This window comes from Notolepis coatsorum, assembly GCF_963971535.1.
Source record: "Notolepis coatsorum genome assembly, chromosome: 4".
NCBI lineage: Eukaryota > Metazoa > Chordata > Actinopteri > Aulopiformes > Paralepididae > Notolepis > Notolepis coatsorum.
The window spans coordinates 188,733,511-188,757,551 of record NC_140168.1 but is presented as its reverse complement, the minus strand read 5'-3'; positions in this window follow the sequence as shown (position 1 = coordinate 188,757,551).

The window sequence follows — 24,041 nt, the reverse complement described above, 5'->3', positions numbered from 1 at the left end:
AATGTATTTCCATAAATCAATTTAGTTAGATCCAGCACTGAATGTATCTTGTGATTATTATACAATTTCGACGACAACAACAAGTCAACAACTATTAGTTTGTTATTTCCTGGTTGGCGTTATTCCGGACGTGATGTCAAATGAATGCCACGTGCTAAGCCTAGTGTGACTTACGTATGACAAAAGCACATGAAGCCTTGCACTAAAACCACCCATAGAAATGCATTGGAGGTTTTGATGTTTGAAAAAAATAATGCCAACACATGAATGAACGAGAGGACTGAGGGGTGATCGGCAGAGATAAGTCGCCCATGGAGTGTCAGACAGTGATTCTGCACACTAAAAACAGATTGGTCAAATTTGACCCAATTTGGGTTATTTTTGACCCAATTCACTGGTCAAAAAGGGCCCGACCAGTGTGTGGGTTAATTTGACCCAATATTATTGGTTATTATGGTATATATGGTTAAGGGTCAAAATAACCCAACCTCCTAGTTGATTTGACCCCGTATTGGGTTATACAAACGACCCATTTAAGAGTCAAAATAGTTGCTTTGACTGAATCTTGGGTTACATCAAAAGGGTCAAATAGACCCTATTCACAGCAGCCATCTTGTGAGCCAGATTGACAACGATTGACCAACAGATGGACACAGCAACATGATTAGTTACACATCTGTCAGTCTGGTTCACAGGATGTAGGTTTACCCTGCTGTGTCAAGATGGCTGCTGTGAAAAGGGCCTATTAACACAACTGCTATAGTTAGTACACTACATTAGGTTGGCACAGATACTTGATTGAAAGGTATAACAGTCTAAATGTGCTGAAATCAATGAAAAGAACAGACCAAGGCATAGAATACATTTAACTTCAAAATGTATTACACTTGTTGCATATACATGTCACGGCGTGTGGACATCAAAAAGTGCTTTCATGTCAAACTGATTTCCTGTTTAAATAATAAATAATAAATAATACATATCGGTATCTGGTTTGTACTGCTTTACTGCCCTGTTGGAACACTCCCCCAGATATTGATAGATCAAAACACATATATACTAAGGCTGTCAAAGTTAACGCGGTATTAACACGTTATCGCCCGATTCTATTAACGCCACTATTTTTTTTAACTCACGATTAACTTTTAAGATTTTTTTTTACTAGACTATCAGGTGTATTATTGATGCTCTCATTGATACTATGTTTGTTTCTGAAGTGTGTGTGTGTGTGTGTGTGTGTGTGTGTGTGTGTGTGTGTGTGAGATATAGAGAGAGAGAGGGGGGTGAGAGAGAAGGGAAGGGGCAAGAGAGAAAGAGAGCTGGGAGAGTGTGTGTGAGAGAGAGAGGGGGGGGGTGTGTGCGATTACTCAGCCCTTGTGTGGGTTAATGTAACAAGTTCCTAACATTTTCTTTCCCCTATTATTTCATGTACACTTTATTCATTGTTTTAATGAATTTTCTTTCTTTTAAGTTATTTTGTGCATCACTCTGTTTTATATTTGATGCAAATTTGCAATGCATGAGGGTCATCCTTTTGTGTTAAATGACTGCATAACGAAAGCATTTGTTGACTCGCATGTTGATAAGAGAGTATTAAAACTTGGAACTTGAAAAAGATCCGTTTAAGGTAGAACATTTTTATTAATTTGTGATTAATCGCGAGTTAACTATGGACAATCATGCGATTAATCGTGTTAAATATTTTAATCGATTGACAGCACTAATATATACATATAGAAATACGGGATTTAGCGTCTACCCATCTCCCTCCTCCTCCATCTCTTCCCCCACCTTCCCTCCTGCTACTTCACCTATTCCACCTCCTCCTCATTTGTACGTTTTGCGTTACGTACGGCTGTCCTTAAGAATGCTATGCTTGGACTCTGGTCCCTCAATATTATATATAACGTGCTGGAGAAACTCCCATGCATGAACACACTGCCTGGGGTACTTTATGTCAAATACATAAAATGCTTTAAAACACGTATCAACTGCCCCGAGTATTGTGCTTTCAGGGTGTGCCCGACCTGCATAGATCACGAATGCCTGAGCACAACATGTGTGTGCGATTACTCAGCCCTTGTGTGGGTGAATGTAACAAGTTCCTAACGTTTTCTTTCCCCTATTATTTCATGTACACTTTATTCATTGTTTTAATGAATTTTCTTTCTTTTAAGTTATTTTGTGCATCACTCTGTTTTGAATTTGATGCAAATTTGCAATGCATGAGGGTCATCCTTTTGTGTTAAATGACTGCATAACGAAAGCATTTGTTGACTCGCATGTTGATAAGAGAGTATTAAAACTTGAAACTTGAAAAAGATCCGTTTAAGGTAGAACATTTTTATTAATTTGTGATTAATCGCGAGTTAACTATGGACAATCATGCGATTAATCGTGTTAAATATTTTAATCGATTGACAGCACTAATATATACATATAGAAATACGGGATTTAGCGTCTACCCATCTCCCTCCTCCTCCATCTCTTCCCCCACCTTCCCTCCTGCTACTTCACCTATTCCACCTCCTCCTCATTTGTACGTTTTGCGTTACGTACGGCTGTCCTTAAGAATGCTACATGCTTGGACTCTGGTCCCTCAATATTATATATAACGTGCTGGAGAAACTCCCATGCATGAACACACTGCCTGGGGTACTTTATGTCAAATACATAAAATGCTTTAAAACACGTATCAACTGCCCCGAGCATTGTGCTTTCAGGGTGTGCCCGACCTGCATAGATCACGAATGCCTGAGCACAACATGTGTGTGGTTCTCCCAGCACCAAAACCGAGGGAGAGGGTCTTGCCTGCTGGAGGTACTCCACCATATTTGTCCCAACCTAAAATAAGCAAAGAAAGAATGTTAAATACAGGTGAATCTTGGGTTGACAGTAGCCCCTTTCGTGACTGCGGTTTGCAAGCCTGGGGCTTTTGTGACCGCAGTCACTTGCTGGTGTGCCGCGACGAGTTTAAAAAAGAACTACCAAGCGTGATCGGGGGGCTGGGGGTCGGTCAAAAATATATCAGATATGAATTTCAATACCCAGCGTACAATATGGGTTTAACACAGCTTTACAGTGGGGTCTGGAAGCTCGGAGTTGCTAATAAACAGTTTAAAACATTGTTCGAAAGCGAGTGGTACTTACAGAGCGAGCCGTGTATTTCTGCCATTGGTGTCACCGCGCATGCGCACCAGCATTTCACCAGGCATTTGGCTGCCTGGTGCGCATGCGCGGTGACACCAATGCGCGGTGACACCAATTTCCTAAGCAACTCCGAGCTTCCAGACCCCACTGTAAAGCTGGGAGCGGCAGAAAGAGCCGCTACGATATCCTGCAGAGACATGACAGAAACATGACAGCTGTTAAGGATGTGCTGTAGTACCATCAACCAATTTAACTCTGGCAGCATACAGATTTCTTCCTTGTGATGTACTAGCGGCATGTCTATGCGGTGTAGCCTACACATCTGAAGTTGTTGCCTCACGCCAAAAACACAGGGGATAGGCGGGAGCCTAGGCTGAGAACCCGTTCAAGGACTTCAGATTTCGGACGTGTCACAAATCAAGGGTCAACATTTGATATTTAAAAACATTACCCTAGTCAAATATTAGCTAGATAAAATACTGACAAGAGTATAGATGAGTTAGTTTAAGTATTGAAGTTCTGAGATATGTACTGGCTCCAAGTGCTTCCAGATCCATCCATGCTTCTTGAACAACTTACAAATAGTGGAACCGGTCGTAGAATCACAATCTGGTCTGCTGCCCTCGATTCCTCTACGGTGGAGACCTCCTGGCTTGATCCAGAAGCTGCAGATTCCTCCATGGGGGATATGGTAGCAACAAGGCTTGTTGCAGGTGGCTCAGCATTCAAAGCCTTTTGCAGCAAAGAAAGGTTATCAGCTTAGAGGCATTTTAGGTTAAAGTGAGTTGCTGTGTACAGATACAAAAGTCAGCAGTGTCGTTTTCCATTTAACCGATTGACACCCAAGATGGCCAATAGCCTACACACATGGAAACATTTAAATACTGGTGAAGATTTATTTTGTCATAGGGTTTAAAGTGGTTAGTGTTTAGTTGTAGAACCATTTTAATTAAACACATTCTTACTTACAACAATTAATGTCATCTCAGTAGTCCAAGGAGTTTCCCCATCCCAGCAGTCCAACAATGTATCTCAGTCATCGAAGAGTTGTAGCAGAGTAAGGCAGTCCACAGCATGAAACTAAAGACTAACTATTCAAAATATGTTCGGAATATATACTGTAGGCTATCACTGTGTTTCAAGTAATTCAAGGCAGTGTTTCTTTCCTGATTTTTTTCCTCACTATTTACAAGTGGCAGTGGCCATTCAGATGGCCATTCACAGTCTAAAAACGTCTATAGCGCAGAGAGATGAATACAGTGTCAACATCTCTGTATGACTGGACTGCATGTAGTGGGTGATGATCAAGCAGCTCTTTCACATCGATAGCCAACAAATCTTTGGTTTGGATCACACTGTAAGCAAAGAAATGCTTCTCAAACCCCATTGTCTCCCACCTCTGAACAACTAGCTTTACAGATGGCTCTAAAACCAAAATGGCTTTAATAAGCCCAAACTGAGGCTCTCCATCTTGGTCATAGGACATAAACACTGTCATGCCTGGTCTGTATGTTGTACCCTTAACAGTGACCCTGGCCGGTACATACAATTCAGCAAAAAGGGGGATTCCTGTGAGACCACTTTGAATTTCATTATAGCCTTCAAAATGAGCCAGAAAGGTAGTATACCCTGGACCAATTTCTGTGTTGTGGCTTAACACAGACCCACACATGAAACTGTAGCATTGCATTATCTGATGTTGATAAGCCATGGTTTTGCTAATGTTGCGGAAGTTGCAAGTGACATGACTGACTTGTTTGAAGAATCCATGTCTTGCCTCAAAGCGCATTACCCACAAATGGATCAATGGTCCAATTGCTTTTGGATAATGAAGCATGAAATGGTGTTTTGGGCGCAAATGCAGAGCAAATAGATCCAGGAAAAGAGAGTGATGCTCTTCAATGATTTTACTCAGGTACTGTGTTGCTGCATGAGTAACAGATGGAGAGAAGATGATCTCCATGCACATTAATAGGAGTAGGAGAAGTTCCCATTCCTTATTGTCTGTAGGGATAAGGTCACCGATCATTACTGGAAGTAACCTTAGTAGACACCACATCTGAGCTGCAGACTGATGCAGAGGGCTTCCAAGGTTCTTTAAATCATTCTTACTTATTACAGAGGGCTTGTTTCCCACATCACAAAATCCATAATCAAAGCTGGTGATACGATAGTTTAGCTTATCTAGTGAGATAAGCTTTTGTTCTATGAGTGCATTTAACACAAGTTTAAATTCGTATCGCCCTACCCCTTCGAGAATGTCATGCATTATGTCGAGTGCCATATTGTCCGTAACATGATAAAAAGACAGACTGTTGAGGACACTGTCTCTTTTAAGGCCTGTCTGAGAGGGGTTGTCTGTCCGTAAATCCTCTGCGTGAGTATTCACATCTCGGGACAGCGTATCGTCTACCTGTGTCTGTACTTTCAAGACATCTCTGTGTATTTTGCATAAACGGCACACATGGTTCCCCGAAAAACTCTCTATGTAACCAAGTATTGCGTTCAATCCTAAATTGTCTCCCACTACCTGAACAACGGCGAATTTTACAACGCCTTGGAAGCTAGGCGTGTTAACAGTTATGCCATCCCTCTCAAGACACTTTAGTTCTTCCACAATAGGGCGCAACACTGCATCAATGCCATAGGTTTTTGCATCATCTGATTTATAGACTGCCAACAAGAAGTGTGACTGCAAATTGGATAGGATGTCTGGTGGCAAACTCTTCAAGATAAAATATATAAATCCTAACTTGTGAACCCCAGTCTTTGACCCGAGGGGGTTCACAGTTTCACAATCATCATTGTATAACAGCAATGGGATTGACACCTCTTTCAAAAAGAGTGGATGATTTTTACAGAAATCTCCATCAAATATATCCTGAAGAGCATCACTCTCTCTCTGTTGCCATTCCATCATGGCCTGTAAAACACCAGGAAGCTCCAGTATCTTGACCAGAAGACGCTTTAGTGGAATACGCTGAAAGATATCAGTCAGAGCAACTTGTCGAACGGTGCCAGTGGCAGAGTCTCTCCGCTGTACAAAGGTTTGGTTATCGGAGAAACACTCCTCAATTGGCTGGATGAAGTTCCCAGAGTTAGTAAAATACCTAATCTGTTTATAGTCTGTCTCCAGACCCTCGAAAGGGTTAGCTGCATCTAAAAAGTCCTGCCTGAGCTCCTCTACCTGTGGGTTTTGATCATGCCCAAACTGACTGAAAAGCGACATGGTCTTTGTTTGTAGTCTGCTCACTAAATCTCCAATTAAACTTGAGGTTTGCTGAACCACAACATTTATATTTGTAAAGGTCTGGGAAGATTTTGATCTAAGATGAGCTATAAAATGGGCTACTCTCTCTGTGATTCCCTCTTGCTCTAGTTCGTCCCATTCATCATCATTATCTTCATCTTCCGCCATTTGTTCACCCTCAACTTGCCGTACTAGCTCTTCAGCATTGAAAGTATTAGCAGCCTGATTTGGTACGTTAGGTGGCTGGGCCAGGGCCTGGTTATCGTTATGTTCTCCTTGCAAGTACTTTCTGTAAGACCGAATGAAAGAAAATGTTCTGCTACAAACTCCCTCACAACATTGGAAATAAGTGGATGAAGCGTTTATATTGTGTGCTACTCGTAAATGTGAAAAGAGAGACTTGGCATCACCAGGAATTAGCCTTTTGCATTTAAAGCATGTATACGCCATCTGCCTTGATGTTAGAACACTTAGTGATCACTTACAAATTCTCTGTAAAGTTTTGAAAACTTGAGCCTGGGGCCTATTTTGGGGATGAGGTTCCGGATTGTTTCGCCATCTAAAAGGTGAAACGCCTCCTCATCAATATCTTGATCTGAAAGACAAAGACAGAAAACAAAAATACTTTTACAGTAATTTCAGTGCCATCCAGTGGCAGCTAACTCCAACACAGGACCAGGCTGGCAGGACCAGATAACCAAGATGAAGAACAGAATAATGTGTGTGTGCCTGCATGTGTGTTGAAACCCTATACAATACTGCTTTGTCATGGAAACATTTTCATGGTCAAGAAAGTAAAAATTCTCACCTTTAAAACTGTCTGTGAGCTCTGGCAATTGCCACTCAATAAGCTTTTCTGCGACAAAGCTGTCCATCAAGACTGGCCTGAAACAAAAGAGAAAGCAATGTGGAAATGAACACATCTGCAATTAATTAATGCCTCATGCGTGCCCAAGTACTCAGCCACGTGTGAACGATAGGCCAAGTATACTTGCTGACATAGCAGCCTAGAATATTTAGCACTGATTTCAGGTGTAAAAAGCCTCACCACATGTCTGGCTTCCGCAGTCTACTGCTTAATTTAGTATAGGATGTTGTAAATTGATGCCCGAATCGCGGGACATTAGAGAGATGATGGAAATGTAGACCTCAAAATGGCGCAAAATGGCGCTAAATCTCAGTATGTAGCTAGCTAGCGAACCAGCTATGTCACCGCATTGAGAGGACAACAGCTTTATTACACACATATGGTTAATAAAGATATCAATCATATAACGTTACACAGCTATAGATAGTCTCCAGTTAATCTGGTATCATTACAACCCAAAACACGGTTAAATTAGCAATAACAGTAACGTTACTAGTACTGGTTAACTAGGCCTAGCTACTAGCCAGAACCTTTGTAATACTCATAAACTTGGTCACTTTCGGTAGCATGCTTGAACGGTAATGATTTATGTGTCGTGTCGTGTGGCTTATTTATTAATAGAGGTTACCACATATTTTTACAAGGTTAGAGATGAACCGATTATAGAAATGAGTAGCTAAGTTGCAACTTGCGGTGGATAGCTAGCTAGCTAGCTAGCTGATGACGCGACAGATAGCTGTGAAGAGCTAGCTAATTTAGTTCCACAACATTCACAGTGCATGGTTAACACGACGCAATATGTACAATGGATGGGTTGAGATATAAAAACTGTGCTAACGAAACGAGATCTTACCTTGAGTCAGTGAAGTCTTTTCCGTGATCGTGAAGAGGGTTTGTTGGATCGTGTTGACTGTGAACGTGGGACCGTGTTGACTGTGAACATGACCGTCTGACTGACTGGAACATATAGTTCCCAGTGGGGGAGGGGTGTAGCTTTGCAGATCCCGGCGGAAACACCCAGCTCTCTGACCCAACACATGGGTTATGTCTCAGAAAATTTACCCATAATTATTATAACTCACAAATTGGGTCAAAATTGGGTCAAAATTAAATCTCAATAACCCAAATAATGGTTATGCTCAGAGAATTAACCCATAATTTTAACCCAACACGATTAACCAAGAAATTGGGTTATAGAATTGACCCATCTGTTTTTAGTGTGTGAGATTCATTCCAAAACAAAATAAGATGCTGCGGCAGATTGGACTATGATATTCAGAGGCAGGATTTTTTATTAATATATGTATCATACATCATCATTATTTTGTAAATAATTCAAATTAAATCACCCATGGCAGGGAGGGCGTCACACAAATCGCCATAATCAGTCAGCCGCCCCTGGTACATTGTATATTTACTATTGCACTCTACTGTTACAGTTGCACTCTGGTTGGATGTCAAACTTAATTTTGTTGTACTGTACTAGTCTGATGAGAATACGTTTTAATCTAATATAAATAATAATAATTATTATAATTAACAAAGACCATACCAGTCTAATTACCGGAGATTGTGTTATGGTTTGTAAACAACCCCAACAGCACGACACAGACAGGTAGTTCAGAGTTAGCCAAAACCGAAGGGCGTATTTATTTTCACAAAACAGAAATGTGCAACCACAATGTTAATCCTCTTGAGGGGAATGTCCTTTAGCCAAGTTTGGCTCTGCGACTCTGCAGCACTGCCCTAAGCAGAGTTGACTCTCCAGCTCTGCAGCTTTATGCTATCCCACTCGCGGGGAAAATAGAAACGGAAAATGTCATTAGTTCAAAAATGTAGAAAATAACAGGCAGAGTCCAGTAACAAAACAATCAACAATTCTTCAGTGTTTGAGGAAACACACAGGCAGAGTCCAGTAACAAAACAATCAACAATTCTTCAGTGTTTGAGGAAACACACAGGCAGAGTCCAGTAACAACACAATCAACAAATCTTCAGTGTTTGAGGAAACACACAAAAAACAGACGAAGGCCGTGAGTCCAGGGCCCTATTCCCTGTACCTGGTTCAACTAAGTCGATCAAGAGTCCCATTATCCAGATTCAATTAACCCGATGTTTGAAGCCGGGATTTTCCTGTTCCTCGAAGGTGGATTCAGTCTCGTTAACTCGAACCAGACTTGAGACCCAGGATAAGTGCGTGCGGCCGCTTCAGTTGAAAAGCCAGCACGTGTCGATAGCAGAGATCCTGATTTTCTAACGGCATTGATTGATTAATTGATTTAAAACTGTATTAACAGATTGCAGTACGGCTCAATAGCCTCGCCGACAAGTTAAATGCATAATCTATAGGCTAATTTTAAGTCCCTCATTACCCCAATCAATCAGATTATATTTCTTTAAACTTGCCTGCTGGCAGTAGGTTTATGGATGAATAATCAAATGAGATCTTGCTAGCGAAAATAATTAGTTCAACAGAATAAGGATACGGCTCTCTTACCCATTGATTGATGTATGGTGGATCTTTTACTTATCTGCACTGTGGTGTGACGGTTTGTGGTTTAGACTTTCACGCAGACGGCCCGGGTTCGAATCCCACTTCTCCTAGTCTTTTCCTTCTTTTTGCAATGTAGGAATAATTCAATTTGGTGCACGTTGAGAGCTATATAAAGAATGACATCCTCAATGCATGTAGATTTATAATATTTTAACTTAAAACTAGGCTACTTTTGCGTATAATCATTAATATTATATTCCAAAAAAAAGAATATTGGAAACGCTGGGTTTCGAACACCGGTCGCCCGGTTGCCAGGATTAAGCACTAGCCGCTGCGCCACTGTGCCAGACGGGATATATTCATTGTTTATCCATTAATGGACGAGAGACCCGTGTTTAGAATATTTTTCTTTTGAATTAAGTTTTATCTCTTTATTCTCAAATGCATTAATGTGACGTCAACGGCTCATTAAATTTCTCAAATCCATCAAACAGCGCATCTCATCAGACATTTTAATCACAGTTACAATATCACACAAAAACCACAATCCACGCATGGACACTTCAATTTTATGCTTGAATGAAACACAATCCGGGCGCTCCGTTAAGCAAATCTACAGCGGAGAATATATGAAACTAATCAGAGCCAAACGGCCGATAGGTTTCATTCATAAAAAATATCCCCGCGGGATTCACATTTGCAATGCGCCGTTATTAAAATAACCACATGCAGCGTGTATCGCGACTCCGAGCGCCGTATATGACGTGCATTATTTTATTTAGGACAAAGTAAATCTATAGGCTCAATATGATTTATTATCAGCATTTAGTTCTATTATTATACATTTCAAAAGCCCCTTCTAGGTAAACGAAGCACAGAAACATAATTCAGAATGGTATAAATGGGATCTCTAGACTGTGAGAATCATTTCAGGAAGCGAGCTGTCATTTCTTTGCGGGGGCGTGGCCATGGTTCATCCGGCTAACTGAAGTTAACCCTGCTCTCGACCAGGCTCAAACTTTTTGATCTGTTGTCATGGTGATTTGGACAATCGAGCGTCGGGGAACAGGAAGGTCTGGCTTAAGTCAGGCTAGACTGGAAATTATCCGGCTAACTCAGTTATCCAGGTACGGGGAACGGGGCCCAGGGCAAAAACGAGGATATCAATTCATAGAAATCTATTTTCCAAAAAACGGGTCGAAGTGGGAAAACGAGGCAATGGTCCACAGAGGCAGAGAGAGAACACAGCAACAACCTCCAAGGGCGCACTGGAGGAACACGAGAGGGAACAGCAGTAGAGTATGTGGTGACAAAACAACCCGACACAGAAATTATCAGCAAACCCAGTATATGAGTGCTCCCGCCGAGCTGATTAGAAACTCCTCTCAGGTGCGTGATAGTAATTGGCACTGAGAAGCGTGCAGTACTGGACCAGCCCTCACTGTACACCCCCCTCCACGGGAGCCACCCGGCGACCTGCCCGGCCTTGGCTTCTCCGGATGGGAACGATGGAAGTCGGTGATCAGGGCGGGGTCCATGATGAGCTGGCGGGAGACCCAGCTCCGTTCCTCAGGACCGTATCCCTCCCAGTCCACCAGATACTGAAACCCCCGTCCTCGGCGTTGGATGTCCATGAGCCGGCGGACCCTCCACTGGGGGTGTCCATCCACCATCTCGGGAGGAGGCGGATCTGGGGCAGGAGGCATCAGGGGACTGAGAGAGACAGGCTTTACTCAGGACACATGAAACACAGGATGAATGCGCATGGATGCTGGAAGCTTGAGACTGACCGCCGTGGGACTGAGCACCTTACGGATCTCGAAAGGGTAGACGAACCGGGGGTTCAGCTTCTTGGTGGTGGATTGAAGCGGGAGATCCTTCGAGGATAACCATACCCTCTGCCCTGGATGGTAAGTCGGTGCAGGGATCCGGCGTCGGTTAGCTCCCCGACTGGCACGCTCCGATGCCCGGAGCAGCGCAGTCCTGGTGATCTCCCAGACACGACGACACCGGTCGAGATGAACCTGCATGGAGGGAACTGCCACTTCCGACTCCTGTGCAGAGAAAAGAGGGGGTTGGTAGTCCAGAGATGCCTCGAAATGTCGAGAGGCCGGTGGCGGAGCTGACCAGGGAGTTGATGGCATACTCGACCCAGGGGAGGAACCGGCTCCAAGATGCAGTCCTCTTGGCGGCAACACACCGGAGAGCAGATTCCACGCTCTGGTTAATTTTCTCCGTCTGCCCGTTAGTCTGTGGATGGTAACCAGATGAAAGTGGCCCGCAATCCCTTACAAAAGGCCCGCCATACCTGGGAAGTGAACTGGGGCCCCCGGTCCGAGATGATGTCCTGGGGAAAACCATGGAGGAGAAACACGTGGCTCGTCAGGAGGTCCGCTGTCTCGGGAGCAGATGGAAGCTTGGGAAGGGCCACAAGATGGACCCCCTTGCTGAAGCGATCCACCACCGTCAGAATGACTGTTTACCTGGGAGGGTGGAAGGCCAGCGCCACATGGGACCAAGGGCGGCACGGAATGGGATGTGGCTGCAGTAGACCGGCAGGTGCCTGGTGAGAGGCCTTGCTGCGGGCGCAGACCGTGCAGGCCAACACAAACTCCCTGACGTCGTTCCTCATGGTGGGCCACCAGAACCAACGAGCCAGGAAGGAGAAGGTGCGGTGGACGCCAGGGTGGCAGGCAAACCGGCTGGTGTGGCCCCACTGGAGAACCCGGGACCGGACAGAGTCGGGGACGAAGAGGCGACGAAAAGGTACGTTGCTCGGAGCGGGATGGAAACATAAGGCACGCTTGACCACGGTCTCGATGCCCCAGGTGACCACTCCCACCACCCTGACCTCAGGGAGAATGGGAGTCGGATCCTCAGTAGTTGGATCCCCCTTGGAGTGTAACCGGGACAGAGAGTCAGCTTTTGTGTTGCGGGACCCAGGGTGAAAAGTCTAAGAGAAGTCAAACAAGCTGGCCCACCTTGCTTGCCGGCCGTTGAGGCGCTTGGATGCGCGGATGTACGTCAAGTTCTTATGGTCCGTCCAAATTGTGAACGGTTCCTCGGCCCCCTCCAGCCAATAAAGCCATTCCTCAAGGGCAGCTACCACTGCCAACAGCTCCCGATTCCCTATGTCGTAGTTCATCTCAGCAGGAAGGAAACGACAAGAGTAGAAGGCGCATGGATGGACCTTCTGGTCCGTCACCGACCGCTGAGACAGGATAGCCCCTAGTCCAGTATCCGAGGCGTCCACCACCACAATGAACTGCCTCTTGGGGTCTGGGTGGAGAAAGACCGGGGCGGTGGTGAATCTGTTCTCGAGGGAACGGAACGCAGCGCAGGCCGCTGGAGACCAGTCAAACGGCAGGGAGGGAGAGGTCAGCTTGGTAAGTGGCTCCGCCACTTGGCTGTAGTTCTGGATGAACCTCCGGTAAAAGTTTGCAAAACCGAGGAAGCTCTGTAGCTCCTTCCGAGAAGAGGGCTCCGGCCACTCTACCATGGCCTGGATCTTGCGAGGGTCGGCTCAGGTCTGGCCACTCTCCACGATGAAGCCAAGGTAATCGACGGAGTCGGAGTGGAAACGGCACTTCTCTGCCTTAACGAAGAGCCGGTTGCGGAGAAGTACTCGGCGGACATGATGGACATGTTCCTCGAGAGTCTTGGAGAAGATGAGGATGTCGTCAAGGTAGACCACCACAAACTCATCGAGCATGTCACGAAGGACGTCGTTCATGAGCGCCTGGAATACCGCCGGAGCGTTGGTGAGGCCGAACGGCATTACCAGATACTCGTAATGACCCCTGGAAGTCTTGAAGGCGGTCTTCCACTCGTCACCCTCTCAGATCCGGATCAGATGGTAGGCACTCCGGAGATCCAGTTTAGTGAAGACGGTAGCCTGGGTGAGGGGCTCAAAGGTGGAGTTCATGAGAGGAAGAGGATACTTGTTCTTGATGGTGATCTCGTTGAGTTGGCGATAGTCATTGCAGGGCCGGAGACCTCCGTCCTTCTTCTTAACAAAAAAGAAGCCGGCCACCACCGGGGAGGACGAGGGCCGAATGAGGCCTGCTGTCAAGGACTCGGAGATGTACTCCTCCATCGCTGCCTTCTCTGGGACGGTCAGACTGTAAAGGTGGCTGCCGGGAAGGGGAGCCCCAGAGCGGAGGTCGTAAGGCCGATGAGGAGGAAGGGCCTGAGCCCGGGACTTGCTGAAAATCTCCCTGAGATTGTGGTAATCAGGGGGGATAGTAGAGAGGTCTGGGTGCGGCACACTAGGGGAACTCCGGGGTGATGGACTGGACGCAGCCTGAAGACACTGGGCATGACAGGAGGAGCTCCACCCCATGATGGTGCCAGAGGACCAGGCGATGTGGGGCTCATGCAGCGCGAGCCAGGGACGACCCAGAACTACTGGGACTGAAGGGGACCTGGTAATAAAGAACTGGAGTCTCTCAACGTGATTACCAGCAATGGTGAGGAGGACAGGACAGGTGCGTTGAGTGATGTCGGCCAGGCGGTGCTGATCCAACGCGAAGACCTCCAAGGGCCTCTCGAGGTTCTCAAGCGGAATGTTAGCCTGGGTGGCAAACTCAAAATCCAGGAAGCTCTCATCAGCCCCCGAGTCAACGAGTGCACCCACCGTCGCCCGTTGGTCCGCCCAGGCCAGGGTGACGCTCGTCAGATGGTTAGGTGGTGCAGGGGTGTGGGAACAGGAAAAACGGCTCACCAGGATCTCCCGGGGTCCCAGCAAGCCTAGTCCTCCTGGCCGGGTAGGACAATTTGAGACACGGTGTCCCACAAGGCCACAGTAGAGGCAAAGGCCGGACCTAAGGTGTGTGCGTCCCAGCTGCATGGGTTCCTCCCTGGTCACAGGCCGGGAGGTGAAGGGGCTACCAGTCGCGGAGGAGGCAGGACGAGCAGCAGTCCAGTCACAAGTGCGGGAGATCTGGGGGACGGTTGGGGGTCCTAGTCTGGCTTGCTTGCGCCTTCTCTCCCGGAGGCGTCCGTCGATGCGGATGGCGAGGCTGATTAGGGCCTCGAGCGAATCGGGATCCTCCCGGGTGGCGAGCTGGTCTCTCACAGCCTCGTTGAGACCCTTCAGAAAAGTGAGACAAATCGCCCAGTCGTTCCAATTACTCTCGGTTGCAGCCAGTCTGAACTCCAGCGCGTAGTCGGTGACACTGCCACTGCCCTGCTGGAAGGTGCCCAACCGGGCTCCAGGATCCTGGCCACAAGCTGGGTGGTGGAAAACCCTTCGGAGCTCTGACACAAAATCTGGGTAGGAAAAACAGAAGTTAGCCCTCATGGACCAGGAAGCAGTAACCCAACGTGCTGCTCGGCCTGTGAGCAGGTTAGTCATGTAAGCCACCTAAGCTGCCTCCGTCGTGAATCTGCTGGGTTGATGAATGAAAACTAACTCACACTGCATGATGAAACCTCATCAAGAGGTACGGCTGCTGGGAAACAAGATGGATGCCTGAACTAAGAGCTCTACACTGTCTCAGTGATTCATTTTACAATTCTTACCTCCACTCAAGGACAATTTCAATAATTTTGTTTCGACTTAAACTAAGTAAAGGCTTTTGTTAAAACGTGGTGATTTGCAAGATGGCAACAACAAGGAAAGGCCAGCGACCAGGTGTCAACGACCAAACAATTGAAACAGATGACAACGACCCCACTCTGGTCGAAATTATGTCAGAGTTAAAATCTCAACGCATTGCGATACTGGGCCGATTAGACGGTATCGATACTCGTCTGGAAAAGGTGACAAACCAAGTATCTGCGATTAAAGAAGGACTGACTAAAACAAACAAAGCAGTCGACAAACACAAGCAGCGCCTGGATGAAGCAGAAGAGAGGCTTTCTACACTAGAAGACACCCTGCAAACAACCCAGCGAGAGTTACACCGAGCCGAAAAGATATTAAAAACAATGGAGATGAAAACGGATTAATTAGAAAACAGAGGGTTTTGCTGGGGCTTCCAGAGAAATCGGAGGGTGACCAAACTCTACCTGAGTACATTCAGCACAAACTACCCAGCTGGCTCAAGCTTTCATTGGAAAAAACACTTCAACTGGAACACGTGTTTCGCCCAGCACGACCACAATCACAACCACACGCTGGGAAATATCCCAGACCAGTCCTAATCCGCTTTTTACGAATCGGGGACAAAGAGCTGATCCTACAAGCAGCAAAGAAGTCTACAATCGCAGAGTGGGAAGCCAAACTCACCATTCGCCAGGACCTGCCCGCAGAGGTGCGTCGAAGACTCAGAGAATTTGACCGGATGACCAAGATATTCATCGAAAAGGGCATGTTTCGAGGATTTGCATACCCTCACCGGCTTCGAATCTTCCATAAAAGCAAAATTGTCCTGTTTGACGATCCAAAAGAGGCAGAATCATTCGCTGACGAGCTGGACTGAGTTTTGCCTTGTAAACTGTTACCCAGGGTGGAGGTAATAAGATGACATTTACGTTTTTTTGTTTGTTTTTTGTTTGTTTGCACCCCCTCATTATTACTGTTATAATACGGACAAATCATTTGACTTTGAAACCCCAGAGGAAGGGGTATTGATTTGCCAATACAGTCGCGATCGGTTGTTTTCTTTCTTTTCTTCTCAACATGTATTTACTGGCAGCGGTACTTCTTGCAACAACGTGTGACACCATACGGACGATACCATGACTAAAAGAAGGGAGGGGGGTTCAAGGAATGGCACACATGTTATATGTATTTGTTTTGCACTGATATTTTTCTCTCAAGCATTAGAAGGTCACAATGACTGAACGTTAAAAAGTATGTAGAGAGGAGAACTCTCAGCAGTATAATAATTTTTTTTTAAAGTCTGCCTAATAAGAAACACCCCTCCCCATTCAGTAATATCAGGTGACCAACTAATATTTAACAACATGGGGGGAAGTGAAGAGGGGAGGGGGTGTAAAAATAAATAAAAAATAAATAAAAAGGAAGTGATTACACTGAAGACAAGTGCTCCAGGGGCCAATATAAGAAAGATTTAATTATTTTTCAGTTATTTAGTTCTTTCCATTATTGTTTCTCTATGGCCTACTAGGAGTAAGGGGGTAAATGTTGTGGTTCAGAAAACCATGGCTGGGGTGGGTTGATGTATTTCATGTATGTTTTTTATTCTATGTATGTGTATTCTATGTATGTTTTGTATTCTATGTTGTTTTTTTTGGTTATGTTTATTAATAAAAGCAACAGCAATATTTTTGAGGCAAATGTATACAGTCACAGATAATCCTCAAAGATTGCACCAACTACCATGTCAGATATAATAATACATTTGTGGAACATTAAAGGCTTGGGAAATCCTATTAAAAGGAAACAAAATGTATCCCTTCAAAAAAAAAAGTAGATGTGGCTTTTTTACAAGAAACATATTTGTCAGACACTGAACATGCAAAGTTAAAAAGAGAATGGGTAGGTCAGGTCTATTTCTCATCATATAAAAGTCATAGCAGAGGAACGGCTATTTTGATTAAAGGGGAACTATTTTACTATTTCTTTCACTATTTGGGCACTTTTACACAATTCCTGTGAGTTTATGGAACACCTCTGTAATTTTAAATTTTTTTTAATTCATTGTTTTGTATTTCTAATGAAGTCCTCAAAAACAGCATTTTTCTACCTCAAGATCTTAAGCCGTTTTGAGCCTGGGCACCTAAACCACTGCGCCGCCTGAATATTATCATGCAGCGGTGTCTCTCTGACATCACAAATCAGCACATTTTCAGATGACTCAGTTCAGTGAGGGTGAATATTGTGAGAGGAGAATTGGAAGAATGCGCCAATATGAGAATTAGAGACATAGATCCTATTAATATAAGTCCACATAGCTAGGAAACAATGCTAAACACTGAAAAAGGCCATTTATAAGATAGTTCCCCTTTAACAAAACAATACCATTTACAGTAGAAAAAACAATTACAGACCCAAACGGACGGTTTGTCTTGGTTTCAGGCTGCATTTGGGGAACATCCATTACTTTTTTGAACGTTTATGCCCCCAATGCAGACAAACCCACATTTATGTCTGACATGGTGTTGCTGTTCAATGAAAACTGTAAAGGTTTTGGAGTGATGGCGGGAGATTTTAACCTGACAATGACAGCATTGGATAAATGTAGTCAGACTAACCATAGCTCCAAATCCTCAAAAGTTCTTCAAGGGTTATGTGCAGAAAGTGGCCTAATTGATGTCTGGCGTGAATTACATCAAGGCATTAAAGACTACAGCTTCTTCTCAAATGTACATAACTCGTATAGTAGAATAGACCAGGGGTTCCCAACCTTTTTTCCCCCAGGGACCCCCAAACATCTCTGATGAAATTCCTGGACCCCCATCCTAATAAAATACCATAAAATACTTATTCTTTTGTCATTTTAATACTTTTTTTTTTTCATTTTAATGACATTTTCATAACAAACTGCTTATACACAGGCATATGCATCATAATTAGACCCACTATGCTTCTTTGACTTGTGCCTTCAATCAACAAATCTCATCTTGAACCATATGTATTTCAAAATGTTGGCCAATATTCAAATCCTGTATTCATCCTCTCAAATCAGGCCCTAATGGTGAACGGTTTGCATTTATGTTGAATGAAGTAAGAATCCACTGCAGTAAAAATATCCTCACCTCGAGTGGTGGTAGTAAGGTTGACTGACATGAGAATGTCCTGCTTCAGATCCTCATTTTCGATATACTGCACATAAACGATGAGCACAGCCTCATCTGCGACAGTTGTAGTTTCATCAAGTTATATGGCAAATGGACCCTTTCTAAGCTTTTCTGACAGCTGCTGCTCGCAATCACTTGACATCTTATCAATTCGGTCTTTCACTACATTGTTCGAGAGTGGTACTGATTTTAGTTTATCCGCCACCTGTGGGCCGCACAGTTTCTAAACCATTTTGATGCAGGCTGGTTTGATGAGCTGCTCGCCAATATTGTGCGGTTTCTTTGCTTTTGCAATTAAAAGCGAACACTTAAAGGAGGCTTCGGTAGCCTTCTGTAAATCACTGCCACCCCTGCTCCACGCTACTCTAACATCAACAGGCTTGTATGCCTTGAGAGACTGTTCTTTCCTCCGAAAAAAGTCTGGATCCTTCCCAACGGTTTCTGGGTGCTTAGACGCCTGATGTCTCTTCAGCTTGCTGGGCTTCAGGCTCGAGTTTGCCAACTTTTCTCCACAAATCACACACTCAGGTCGTTTGTCTGGTCCCTCAGTGAAGCCCATGGTGATGTAATTTTCGCAATTGCTGTAGGTCCTAACTTTTTTTGCAGATGAGCTGCCATCATCTCCTTTTCGTTTGTCACACATTTTCGCCTCTGGCGGCTGACTGCAGACGAGCCGAGAAAGTTCAATCATGTCTAGATGTTTATTTATTTATTTTTATTTTTTATTGTAGTGGAGAGACTATTCATGCTTCTGATGATAAAAATATGCTAATTAAATATTTATCTGAAAGAATAAAAAAAATTAAATAAAAAAAATAAAAAACTCAAATCATCTGTGGTCTGGCGGACCCCCTGCGCCCCCTGGCGGACCCCCAGGGGGTCCGGGGACCCCAGGTTGGGAATCACTGGAATAGACTATGCCTTTATTTACTCAAAATATATATACATGATAAAGGATTGTGAAATTAGCCCAATCATTTTATCAGATCATGCCAGAATATACCTGACTATTCAGTTTAATAGGAACAACTCGTTCACCAAACAATGGAAATTTGATAATTCATTACTCCAAGATGAAGAATTTAAATAAAAAACGCGAACATGGATTACAAACTACATAAAGGAAAATAACCCTTACATACCCTAACATTATCTGGGAGGCTGCAAAAGCCACTTTAATAGGAATAATCATTTCATATGGTTCATTTAAAAAGCGAGTAAAGAGAGCACAAGCACAAGAACTTGAGAGAGAAGTAATAAGATGTGAAGCGCTTCATAAGACAGCGTCTACAGAGGACAATTGGAGACAACTAATTGTGGCCAGGGCCAAATTAAACCTTAATATTTCAAATGAAATTACAACAAAAATGAATTACGTTAGACAAAAGCATTACGAATTTGGCAATAAACCAAGTAAATTACTGGCCTATCAATTAAAGAAAGAACAAACTGAAAGAACTATTAAAGCAATGCATCTCAATGATAATATAACATATCAACCTAAAGAGATTAATCAAGCTTTCTTTGAATTCTACAATACACTTTACAAATCTCAAAGTTCTCATTCACAAGAACAACTGGACCAGTACTTACAAAATAAGAAATTGTCAAAATTGTCTGAATTAGACCAGCAATACCTCAACTCATCATTTACAAAACAAGAGGTTCTGGCCACAATTAAGTTAATGCCCATAAATAAAAGCCCGGGACCAGATGGTTTTTCTGCTGAATTTTATAAAGAATTTTGGACTGAACTTCATCCCATTTTTATGGCAATGATGTATAATTTCTGTCAATCAATGAATCTAGCACATATCACAGTATTGCACAAAAGTGGCAAAGATCATTTAAATTGTTCATCATATAGACCTATTAGTCTTTTAGATCACGATTACAAGATTATAACCAAATTATTAGCAAAAAGACTAGAAGATATTTTGCCTAAATTGATTAATCCAGGTTTCATAAAAGGGAGATATTCTACTGACAATATAAGGAGACTTTTGAATGTAATAAATCATTTGGACACCAGTCGGAGCCCTTCTCTGCTCCTATCGCTGGACGCAGAGAAGGCCTTTGTAGGGTTGAATGGAACTTTCTTTTAATAACAAGCTTAATATGGGACAGAATTTTATCGCTTGGATTAAAGCAATCTATAAAAATCCTAACGCAGCTGTCATTACCAATGGCGCTTCCTCTGATTTTTTTGCCCTAACGAGAAGGACAAGACAAGGATGCCCACTGTCGAGTTCACTCTTCGCGATGGTGATTCAATTGTTGGCGTCATGTGTACGAGACAATATTAACATTAAAGGACTGAAAATGAATAATGAGGAACATAAAATATCCTTATACGCAGATGACATTATTTTATACATAAAAGACCCAGAACAGTCCTTATCACACTTATATAACGAAATAGAGCAATTTGGAAAATACTAAATATAAGTTAAACTTTAATAAATCAAATGCTTGTCTCCTGGATATGACCCCAACAGAAACTATGTATAAAACATATCCTTTTAATTGGTCTCCAGAAGGGTTTACATATTTGGGAATAAACATTACACCGCAACTAGAGAACTTGTACAGGGAAAACTATTGTCCTCTTATAGAAAAGATAAAAACTGATTTGTGTAAATGGTCCAGCTCCCATTATCTCTGCTGGGAAGAATAAATGTAATAAGAATGAACGTCCTTCCAAGACTAAATTTCCTTTTTCAAATGTTACCATGTTACTTATCTACAGAATTTTTCAAATCTATGAATAGACCCATCTCAAAATGTATTTGGTGCAACAAAATGCCTAGGATAAAGTTATTGACACTTATGAAGCCGGAATCCATGGGAGGTCTCGGTCTCCCCAATCCCCAACATTATTTTTGGTCAGCCCAATTAAGAAATGTACTGTCATGGTTGTTGGGAAGACGGGACTCACAGTGGTTTCAGCTAGAAGCTAAATTGGTTGACCCGTTACCATTGGACTCTCTCATATTTATAAAACAATTAAAAAAGATAAGAAACATAGGTAATTGTTTCACTGTTTTTAACACACTATGTGCTTGGAAGGACTGCTCAATAAAACTTGGTATCACCAATTGTACCTCCATATACTCTCCTATCTATCACAATCCTGATCTAGATAAACATCTAAGATCAATTAATATACTCAAATGGGCTCAGTTGGGGATAAGTCGATTCAAAGACCTGTTTCACACAAATATGCAGTTAAAATCATTTATGGATTTAAGAACAGAATATGCCATCCCAAATACTGATTTCTTTAAATATTTACAAATGCGAAATATTATACATATACTGAGAAGAGAAAATAAACTAAGACTAGAATTACATGAAATAGAAGAAATACTAATGTCATCGACCACAATTAAAGGTAAAATTTGTGAATTGTATGACATCTTCTCCAAAGAATGTCACTCATCTTTTTTGCATTTATTGAGGATCTGGGAGACAGACCTAACCATGAAATTTTAAGACAATACATGGCTAAATATTTGTGATAGAATACACTTTCCATTTACAAGTAACAAAATCAAAGAAGCCATAAATTGTATCTAACTCCAATACAAATGCATACAATGTCTAGAGATAACTCATTAAACTGTCCTAGATGTAAAACTAACGAAGGAACATTTCTACACATGTTTTGGCACTGTGATAAACTAAAAGAATTCTGGAATTGTATTCATTCATTTACTAAATCTGTATTGGAAACGGAATTTGACTTGTCTCCATGTGCCTACTTACTAAATGAATGACCCAAGATCCAGATGGATCCAAAAAAATATAGATTGCTGATTGTTATAACATACTTTGCCAAGAAATGTATTCTCCTGTTTTGGAAAAATTACTCTTTGCCCACTTTTGAGATGTTTCAAGATCAGATATCCCAGCTTCTTCCATTGGAGAGATTGACCTTTGAGGAGCGTGGCCGGGGGCGGATGTTCCGGGACCTTTGGTCTCCGCTGTTTTCTCGATTGATTGATTGATTGATTGATTGATACGGCTAGTGGCGGTATGTGAATATATCCGCATGCTGTCGCTGGCCGTGTCGATTGGTGGTTTTGCTGTTTGGTTGGGAGGGGTGGGGGCCGGGGGTCTTGGGATGTCTGTCCCCGGTTGTGTATTTTTTGGAGGTGGGTTTCCCTAGTGGAAGAAATTGTACAACAGACGCGTAAGAGGCCTGTCTGTTGTACAACAATGATGTTGTTGTTGTCATTGTTGTTATTATTTATTATTGTTTATTTTAATTTTATTATTGTCCTGTCTTTATTTCGTTTTGTTGGCCGCAGGTGGGGGAAGGGACCAGAGGGTGAGATAATTGCCGTGTGCTGTGGGACATGTATATGCTGTACACCTGTTATTCAAATAAAAAGAAGTTGAAAAAAATAAATAAAAACACTGCATGATGAACATGGCACAGTCCTCGAAGTTACCGTCAAACAGTCGTGGGCTGGAGAGATGAGGCTCCCGGGGAGCGGGGTTGGGAGGTGGAGGGTCAGCTGCGGCGGTGGGAGGTGGTCCGGCTGGGACTCCTGCCAATGGTGGGTTTAAAAGCAGGGTGTTAAATGCTGCACTGAGAGTCTGCAGCTGGTGTAGAACATCTGCCTGCTGATTTCCCTGCGCAGTCTGCTGGGTGATTAGTATGTCCAGAGAAGTCTGGAGTGGCTGGACCTGGGCCCGGAGGCCCCGCACAGCAGCCGCAGCCGCCACTAGCTGGTGGGTGTGGCCGTTGGTCAGCTGGATCTGACGACCTGCCAAGGCTGCTCTAACACTGTCTGTGTCGGCTGAGGTCGACATGGTTGGGTCGTAATGTTATGGTTTGTAAACAACCCCAACAGCACGACACAGACAGGTAGTTCAGAGTTAGCCAAAACCGAAGGGCGTATTTATTTTCACAAAACAGAAATGTGCAACCACAATGTTAATCCTCTTGAGGGGAATGTCCTTTAGCCAAGTTGGGCTCTGCGGCTCTGCAGCACTGCCCTAAGCAGCGTTGACTCTGTGGCTCTGCAGCACTGCCCTTAGCAGAGTTGACTCTGCGGCTCTGCAGCTTCATGCTATCCCACTCGCGGTGAAAATAGAAACGGAGAATGTCATTAGTTCCAAAACGTAGAAAATAACAGGCAGAGTCCAGTAACAAAACAATCAACAATTCTTCAGTGTTTGAGGAAACACACAGGCAGAGTCCAGTAACAAAACAATCAACAATTCTTCAGTGTTTGAGGAAACACACAGGCAGAGTCCAGTAACAAAACAATCAACAATTCTTCAGTGTTTGAGGAAACACACAGGCAGAGTCCAGTAACAACACAATCAACAAATATTCAGTGTTTGAGGAAACACACAAAAAACAGAAGAAGGCCGTGAGTCCAGGGCAAAAACGAGGATATCAATTCATAGAAAAATAGTCTTCCAAAAGACTCACCAGAAGCAAGGTCGAAGTGGGAAAACGAGGCACGGGTCCACGGAGGCAGAGAGAGAACACAGCAACAACCTCCAAGGGCGCACTGGAGGAACACGAGAGGGAACAGCAGTAGAGTACGTGG